The 9,889-nt window shown below is 42.1% G+C and overlaps 1 long non-coding RNA gene across 1 annotated transcript; it reads left to right on the plus strand.

The window, feature by feature from the left end:
• The first annotated feature begins 4,538 nt into the window (after window positions 1-4,538).
• Window positions 4,539-8,271, plus strand: LOC128579001 (uncharacterized). Its single transcript, XR_008378024.1, has 3 exons — window positions 4,539-4,647; window positions 5,128-5,261; window positions 7,519-8,271. It is a non-coding gene; the product is annotated as an uncharacterized LOC128579001 (long non-coding RNA).
• Window positions 8,272-9,889: the final 1,618 nt, after the last annotated feature.

Consider the following 9,889-nt stretch of genomic DNA (forward strand, 5'->3'; position numbering starts at 1 on the left):
TATAATTCTAGTCACTGTCAGTCACACACAGTCCCTGTACAGCAGTTGATTATTGTATTCTCATTTAATTTCATTATCATTACTTGCATGGAGATTTTATATAAACTTTTTTTTTTTTTTGAGACAGAGTCTCACTATGTCACCCTCGGTAGAGAGCCGTGGCATCACAATTCACAGCAACCTCCAACTCCTGGACTTAGGTGATTCTCTTGTTTCAGCCTCCTGAGTAGCTGGAACTACAGGCACGTACCACATGCCCAGCAATTTTTTCTTGCAGTTTGGCCAAGGCTGGGTTTGAACCCGGCACCCTGGGTATATGTGTCCGGCGCCCTACCAAATGAGCCACAGGTGCCGCCCCTCCATATGAACATTTTTATTTTCCAGAAAATGGTGTCTGTGATTTAAGTGGAGAAGATTAATTTCAGAATGACAAAAATGGAGAATTTGAGTATCATCTTAAATTTACTAAGACAAAACATTAACTGGTATTACTATGAATTAAATTACATTAAAAGAAGATAGGGTTCAGGGTAGGATGTAAGGCTCCAGCCTATGCAAGGCTAAGTAAGTTTTAAATTTTGAGTAAAATGCCTCAAGGCTTCAGCATTTGCTTCAGAAAGTTTTTTTTTTCTTTTGTCTTGAGTGTATATGGCAGCAAACTAGTTTTTTTTTTTTTTTTTTTGTTAGAGACAGAGTTTCACTTTGTCACCTTCGGTAGAGTACTATGGCATCACAGCTCACAGCAACCTCCAGCTCTTGGGCTTAGGAGATTCTCTTGCCTCAGCCTCCCGAGTAGCTGGGACAACAGGCACCTGCCACAGCGCCTGGCAATTTTTTGTTGTTGTTGCAGTTTGGCTGGGGCCGGGTTCAAACCTGCCACCCTCAGTAAATGGGGCTGGCGCCCTACTCACTGAGCCACAGGCGCTGCCCAAGCAGACCAGTTTTAATTTTTAATTTTTTCTTTTTTTTGAGATAGAGTCAACAAAAAAGCTAAGTACCACCTTAAGCTTACAGCAAATCCAAACTCCTGAGTCAAACTATCTTCCTACCTTGACCTTCCAGAGTGGCTAAGTTCATAGACGTGAGCCACTGTGCCTGGCCAGTGGGCCAGTTTTAAATCCAGAATAATCCCTATCAAGACACAAGCAATTATCCAGACTCCAGACACCCCTTGAGCTCACAGACTCTGCTTCTCAGATTAAAACCTAGAACACTCAGCTGAATCTTTTCTGATTTCAGGATTGTGGTGTCAGGGCAACAGTTTTGGCAGTGTATGTGTGAAAAGGAGGCAGGAAAACCCTGCATAGACTTTCTGTGACCTGACCTCCCCACAGAACTATAATTATCATTTTATGTGTAATGGCAATCATAGTGCACATTACCTGAGACTATTTCTGAAAAACTCTGTGATTAATCAATCAAATAATTGCAGATTCGTACTTGGTATATGTGCTGCCGAAGCGAGCACGCAGATTCTTACTTGGAACATCCTTGTGTTTCGAGGAGGATTTTTCTATAATCCTTGGAGGCAGACAGGGTGTTGTGGAAAAGAGCAGAAAATGCTGAGATGCAAACACAAGGGGCCCTGGTAGTAAAGCTTGTTTGTACACTGGACTATGTGCTTGTTTGAGAAGGCATTTTACTCAAAAATTAAAACTAAATTATCTTGGGATTCCAAGATGCCCCTTTGTAAGAGGAGAAAAAGCTTTACAGCCCCTCTCTCCCTTAAACTGGAAAAAGTTGCCTAGTGACCCAAGTAATTATCAGAAAAGTCATGTGTGGCCATGCAAGTCACTGAGTGGTCATGAAAGTCACTGTGACCCTGAATCAGAGAAGGAAAAAGGTGTGCAGCTTGGGAAAGTAAACAACACTGAGTCCTTCCACTAAAGATTAGAGGGCTCCATGATATACAGCTGAAGATAGTAACTTTGGGGAGGGTATAAGAACTCTGAAACTCTCAAAGTAAGGCAGGATTTCAGAATGATCTCCCTGTCTTCTCAGGATTCTGAATATGGTAATGAAGTTTAACCCACATGAGTGTTTGGCACTTGCTCCTAGTCCCAGTGCCCTGGTTATACCTTTAACACAGTTATGGGAAGAATAATGAGGTGACATAAAGAAAAAGACAAGGATGCAGCAATCTGTTAGATTTAAAAGATTGAACATAATATCAATTTATACTAAAATCATTAAAGAACAATTAGCACAACTCAATGCATGTTGATTTGGAAAACAAAAGCATATGAAAATTGTCTAGAAAAATATTTTTAACAAAATAGACCCTCATTTAGAAAGTATAAATTATTTAATATTCATAGGAGCAGAAATGTTTATAAAAGAGGGTCTAGGGCTGTGCCTGTGGCTCAGTCGTAAGGCGCTGGCCCCATATACCGAGGGTGGCAGGTTCAAACCTGGTCCCGGCCAAACTGCAACCAAAAATAGCCGGGCGTTGCGGGCGGGCGCCTGTAGTCCCAGCTACTCGGGAGGCTGAGGCAAGAGAATCGCTTAAGCCCAGGAGTTGGAGGTTGCTGTGAGCTGTGTGAGGCCACGGCACTCTACCGAGGGCCATAAAGTAAGACTCTGTCTCTACAAAAAAAAAAAAAAAAAAAAAAGAGGGTCTAACAAATACAGAGCCAGGATAAAGTATTTTAACAGGAGAATTCTACACCCATTTTAGATGTCACATACTTCAGTATTTTTAACTCAATTTAACATTGTAGTGAAAGTAGTACTACCAAACAAATTAAATCAAATGAAACACTGCCACCAAAAACTATTTTGTACAAAATAGACTGTTACAGAAAAATCTCATTCTGGCTACACATAAACAAATTTTAATTGATCATTCATTTTAGAGGGAAAGCCTTGCTCCAGTGCCCAGATTGGAGTGCAGTGGACTGATCATAGCTATCTGCACTTCCAACCCAGAGGCTCAAGCAATTGTCCTTCTATAGCCTCTTGAGTAGCTGTGGACTTAGGCATGCACTACCACGCCTGGATTTTTGGAGAATTTTTTTTTTCTTTTTGAGATGGGATCTGGCTATTTTGCCCAGGCTGGTTTCAAACTTCTGACCTGAAGTGATCTTCCTATCTTGGCCTCTCAGCATGATAGACAGGATTATAGGCATGAGCCACCATGGCTGACACAACCTGAAATTTTAAAATATTTATAAGCTCCGATTTTATTTTATTTACATTTTTTAGAGACAGTCTCACTTTGTCACTCTGGGTAGAGTGCTGTGATGTCTCAGTTCACAGCAACTTCAAACTCTTGGGCTCAAGTGATTCTCTTGCCTCAGCCCCCAAGTAGCTGGGACTACAGGTACCCACCACAATGCCTGGCTATTTGTTTTTAGAGAAAGGGTCTTGCTCTCACTCAAATTGATCTGGAACTCCTGAACTCAAGCAATCCATGGCCTCGTCCTCCTAGAGTGCTGGGATTACAGGCATGAGCCACTGCATCCAGCCCTATAAGCTCCAATTTTTAATATTATATATATATCGTCCTATATATAACATTACATACAAGGTTAAATGCGAATGGCCTCCAGGCAGGGCCCTGTCTCAGAAACCCTCAGCAGTTTTGAAGGTGTGGGATCTCATTACCTGTCACTCAGGGGCTTACACGCCCAGGCCCATCCAATCAGGGGAGGGAAGGGGGAGGATCCACCAATCAAGCTTGAAGAGGAACAGGAAGTGGGGTTTCTATGAGCTGGAGCGACCTGCATCTCTGACATCAGCTTGCCAAGTTCAGCCAGTGTGCACTTTATGTTTACTTAGTATGGACCCTCGTCTCTGTTGCAGCTTGTGTTGTCCTGCGACCTGTGGGTGCACCAGGATCTGTAAGGAGGATGTCAGAGCCGCTCGAAATCCGGGAGATGGTGTTGAGTGGCCGGTTGTCATGGAAGGTGTGGCGGGTCATAGACCTCCCGGCATCAGCATGGTAGTCTGCAGACTGGAGTCCACCTGCTGATGCAGCTTGGCTCTTGGATCCCTCTGGCTCCAGGGTGAAGGGGAGAAGCAGAGCCAGGACCCTGGAAATCCTGCCCCATCCAGCCCTCTCTAGGCTGCTGCGCCCATGGCACAGTTTCTCCCTGTTGCTGGAAATGTCCGGGCTGGAATCAGAGAGATGAGACCAGCAGTCAGAATGTTGGGAAAAGCGAAGGGCTACAGCTCTCTCAGGCATGTAGCAACTTCACTTTATTTCTTACAAGCTTATGTACTTTAAAAACACATTGTTCTGCATGTATAGCAAACCTACTGGCGATAAATGGCTTATACGATAAAAATGGAAAGTAACTATAAAAGGTATACAAAGTAATCATAAAACTTAATAAACTATTTATCTGGAAAGAACAGATGTAACCTTCAACTAAAAATGCACATTACTTATCTTGATTTTCCCCTCCCTAGGTCCCTTCCAGGACATTCCAGAGACAATCAGACTCTGCCTTCAGGGTCTGCCTCTGGCATGATTAGCTTTCTAATCACTTTGTAGTGTCTTCAGAAGAACATCCCTTCATGTGGACTCTGGAAAGGTTTCTTCAAGAATAAATCAGTGGCACTTGAAGTTACATTAAGGTTACATCTCTCCCAGATTGTGTGGAAAAGACCAGACGGTCATCAGGGAAGAATCCCGACTCAGTGGTGGGTTGTGATAGATCTCAAGTCTGTCCTTTCTCCTGTTAAAAATTAAATTTAGGCACCAGTAAAACATAAAAGACTTTACTAGAACAAACAACGATTTAGGAGTCAGGAAGCCCCCAGCCATGGCTTGTGTTGGGGATGCACAGGAGGGGCTTGAGGAAAGGCTCTTTGAAAGCTTCTGGACCCAAAGATAAAAATCATTCCCAGGAGCAAGTTGAAAGGAAGGCTGAGATCCAATTTGTTCAAAGTGGCTTTTATTGCACCTGGAGGGCAGGTAGGGTGAGATTCCTGACTCTAGAAATTCACACTTGGGCTATGGCAGCCAGGATTGGTCTGTCCATTGCTTTACCTGGGCAGGTAGGTGGGACAAGATTAGGCCTGGACTAGTCTGTTCACTATTTCCTGGGAGGGACATGCTTTTCAGGAAAGGGATCCTTCCTGGGTGGGTTGGTAACTTGATTCTGTCACTCTTATTGAAAGGTTCTGGACCCAAGGAAGCAAGATTATTCCAAGGTGTGAAACAAAGGAAAACGGAATCCCCACTCTGTGGAAATAATGTGGTCTTTATTTGACCTGGATGTAGCTGGGGTGAAATCAAGAAAGGAATTCCACAGGTGGGTTATGGCCGATGGGGATTTAAAGGGTCAGGGAGCACAGCAATTGGCAGCATTCCTATTTCCTGGGAGGGACATGAGTCTGACCCTGCCTGGGCAAGGCAGGTCTATTTGGGCATGTACACCTGATTCTATCACTTACAGGTTCATGAGGAAGCAAACCAGATTCAATAATTGCTTGAATTATAGTTTTATAGCCACTTTTTCTTATGAATTCTCACTCTGTCACCAGGGTCAAGTGTTCTGGTGTCATGGTAGCTTGCAGTGTTACTGGCTGAAGAGGGTCCAACCAACTAATATGCAGAGAGGAGGATAGGTCCACCACACTTTGTCAGAAGGCCAGGGTTCTGGAGAACAGTGAGATTAGCCTCTCCAAGACTATTCTGTTCTTCTATTTTCAAAATTACAGTTTTATACATTAAAGTTCAAACTATGTTAACCCTTGAACAGTAATTGGCATAACCCATGACCCAAAACAACATTCCATTTTAGAAGTTAATCTCTTAAATTAGTTGCCCTGAAGTACTCAAGATACACACTTTTAGGTTAGAGCTGAATTTACAAAATGAAAATGGGAGACATGAGAAAAAAAAAAAAGAAAATGGGAGACATGAGGTGAAGGTCAGTTAGGAGCTAAACTGACTGGATCAGCTGCATAATGTTGGCCCTACCCTCCACATAAGGACTTTTATTTTCCTGCATTTTTCCAATGTATGGCAGTAGAATCTTAAATCCACCACTCTGTTTCCCTAGCATAAGTCTTGCTAGGGGAGACTTGCAGTAAAAATCCTGAATTTTTAGTTTTCCTTCCACATTCCCAAATGTCAACTTCTACTCACCACTTCACATTTTTCACTATCTTTTATTGTACTTGTTTATCATTTTTTCATAGAGCACTGGGTGGCTCTTTTTAAAATATTTGTGTTTCTGATAATTTCACATGCGGAAATCAGAGAATATTCACTTGACACTCTGCTTTTACTATTCTTTGTGCCTCTCCGTTTATCTTCTTTCAACACAGACATGTTAACAGACTGTCTTTGGGCCAAGGTTGCTCTTTAGAAGCTTTATAGGGTGAAGTGCTCTCAGTCACTCTTAGATGATACTTGCCATCTAAGGATGTCCCAGAATGTAAACAGTGGCCGTCTCTTGGAATGTCTAGTGAATATCAGCCTCCTTGGGTCTTTTTCAAAAGGACAGCCTAAGGTATGGGGCTGGTGCCTGTTAGGAAAGCATCAGGACAGCTTGGGGCTGAGAGGAATCTCCTAGTAGATTCTTCTTCTGAAAAGCTCATTTCTTGGAGACATGCCAATTTAAGGCTGGTTTTTATTCAGGAGAAAAGACACAAGTAATGCCTGCTCTCTGAATTTTCTCACACTTATCAAGGAAGAAAAACAAGACTCCCGTGAGCTGGTGCAAGAACCTGCAAAGCAAAATGCACTCAGGCACACAGGGGACACAGTAAAGGGTCTCCTGGGAAGAGGCATTGAGTATTTCAATGAGCGGGATGGGGTGAGCAGATGGACCAAGTGATAGGATGTCCTGACTTGACATTTGAGTCAACTTAGGTCTGTGTTTCTGTCAGCATTGCCCCTCCCTGGGTTTTCCACCTAGAAAAAAAAGTGTTAAGTCATTTCAGCTTCAGTTTTTCTTTAACTGTAAAATAAATTTTAGCAGTACAGCTTGAAAGATAAGAAAGTATTTTCAAAGAGGCATAAAAAGCACAGATATCTGGGAAAAAACTGGTCATATATTCCACTCGTTAAAAATTCATATTTATTTTTAAGAATTAGAAGTTTACATTCCCTGCTCCTCTAAAGATAACTGCCTGTGCTCAGTGGTTAGGGTGCCAGCCACATACACAGGGGCTGGTGGGTTCGAACCTGGCCCAGGCCAGCTAAACAACAATAACTGAAACAAACAAAAATAGCCAGGCCTCGTGGTGGGCTTTGTAGTCCCAGCTACTTGGGAGGCTGAGGCAAGAGAATCACTTGATAGCCAGGCATTGTGGTGGGTGCCTGTAGTCCCGGCTACTTGGGAGGCTGAGGCAAGAGAATCACTTGATAGCCAGGCATTGTGGTGGGTGCCTGTAGTCCCAGCTACTAGGGAGGCTAGGCAAGAGAATCTCTTAAGCCCAAGAGTTTGAGGTTGCTGTGAGCTGTGATGCCATAGCACTCTACTGGGGGTGACGTAGTGGTGAGACTCTGTCTCAAAAAAATAAAAATAAAAATTCTTATTTATCATTTTTTTTTCTCAGATATGTTCTTTTTTTGGCGGTAATTTTGGAATTCCAGCACTTCACTTTGGAAACGCTACTTGAGACAGGAGGAAAAAAGTCTGTCTTCCATTTTGGTTGAAGAAAAATGAACACATTTCTACAAGAAACCAGGGTAGAAAAATTGATTAATGATTCACCACAACATCCACTCCTCCCTTTTTTGCCCAGTGGCAAATTTGTGATATTAAAGGGGTTTGTTTGTTTTTTTGAGACAGAATCACTCTGTCACCCAAGCTAGAGTATACAGAATCTGGCTTCAGCCTAGCTCACAGCACCCTCAAACTCTTGGACTCAAGAGATCCACTTGCTGGCCAGGCATGGTGGCTCATGCTGTTAATCCTAGCACTCTAGGGGGCCGAGGCAGCTGGATTGCTTGAATTCAGGAGTTGGAGAACAGCCTGAAAAAGAGCGAGACTCCATCTCTAAAAATGAGTGGTTGTTGTGGGAAGCACCTATAGTCCCTGCTACTCGGGAGGCTGAGGCAGGAGGATCTCTTGAGCCCAAGAGTTTGAGGTTGCTGTGAGCTATGATGTCACAGCACTTTACGAAGGGCAACAGAATGAGACTCTCTCTGAAAAAAAAAAAATAGCTATTTGAAATTTCCTTTGAATATAGCCAAAACAGAGTTGCCTCCTGAATTACCAGGTAAATTTAGGGTGTACTATATATGACAAATAGTGCTGTCACGTTTTCTACTTGAAAACTAATTGTGCCAACTTTATTTTTGAAATCTCTTAGCCATTTGTTTGTGGTGCATGTCACATTCTGGGTTTAATTATGTAATAAACCAATTTTCTTTTTTTTTTTTATTCTTGGGGATTCATTGAGGGTACAATAAGCCAGTTACACTGATTGCAATTGTTAGGTAAAGTCCCTCTTGCAATCATGTCTTGCCCATATAAAGTGTGACACACACTAAGGCCCCACCCTCCTCCCTCCATCACTCTTTCTGCATCCCCCCCCATAAACTTAATTGTCATTAATTGTCCTCATATCAAGATTAAGTACATAGGATTCATGCTTCTCCATTTTTGTGATGCTTTACTAAGAATAATGTCTTCCACGTCCATCCAGGTTAATACGAAGGATGTAAAGTCTCCATTTTTTTTAATAGCTGAATAGTATTCCATGGTATACATATACCACAGCTTGTTAATCCATTCCTGGGTTGGTGGGCATTTAGGCTGTTTCCACATTTTGGCAATGGTAAATTGAGCTGCCATAAACAGTCTAATACAAGTGTCCTTATGATAAAAGGATTTTTTTCCTTCTGGGTAGATGCCCAGTAATGGGATTGCAGGATCGAATGGGAGGTCTAGGTTGAGTGCTTTGAGGTTTCTCCATACTTCCTTCCAGAAAGGTTGTACTACTTTGCAGTCCCACCAGCAGTGTAAAAGTGTTCCCTTCTCTCCACATCCACGCCAGCATCTGCAGTTTTGAGATTTTGTGATGTGGGCCATTCTCACTGGGGTTAGATGATATCTCAGGGTTATTTTGATTTGCATTTCTCTAATATATAGAGATGATGAACATTTTTTCATATGTTTGTTAGCCATTCGTCTGTCATCTTTAGAGAAAGTTCTATTCATGTCTCTTGCCCATTGATATAAGGGATTGTTGGCTTTTTTCATGTGGATTAATTTGAGTTCTTTATAGATACTGGTTATCAAGCTTTTGTCTGATTGAAAATATGCAAATATCCTTTCCCATTCTGTAGGTTGTCTCTTTGCTTTGGTTATTGTGTCCTTAGCTGTACAGAAGCTTTTCAGTTTAATGAAGTCCCATTTGTTTATTTTTGTTGTTGTTGCAATTGCCATGGCAGTCTTCTTCATGAAGTCTTCCCCCAGGCCAATACCTTCCAGTGTTTTTCCTGTGCTTTCTTTGAGGATTTTTATTGTTTCATGCCTTAAATTTAAGTCCTTTATCCATCTTGAATCAATTTTTGTGAGTGGAGAAAGGTGTGGGTCCAGTTTCAGTCTTTTACATGTAGACATCCAGTTCTCCCAACACCATTTATTGAATAGGGAGTCTTTCCCCCAAGGTAAGTTCTTGTTTGGTTTATCAAAGATTAGGTGGTTGTAAGATGTTAGTTTCAATTCTTGGTGTTCAATTCGATTCCAAGTGTCTATGTCTCTGTTTTTGTGCCAGTACTATGCTGTCTTGACCACTATGGCTTTGTAGTACAGACTAAAATCTGGTATGCTGATGCCCCCAGCTTTATTTTTGTTACTAAGAACTGCCTTAGCTATACGGGGTTTTTTCCGGTTCCATACAAAACGCAGAAAAATTTTTTCCAAATCTTGAAAGTACGATGTAGGTACTTTGATAGGAATGGCATTGAAAAGGTAGA

The sequence above is a fragment of the Nycticebus coucang genome, chromosome Y (assembly GCF_027406575.1).
Source record: "Nycticebus coucang isolate mNycCou1 chromosome Y, mNycCou1.pri, whole genome shotgun sequence".
Classification (NCBI taxonomy): domain Eukaryota; kingdom Metazoa; phylum Chordata; class Mammalia; order Primates; family Lorisidae; genus Nycticebus; species Nycticebus coucang.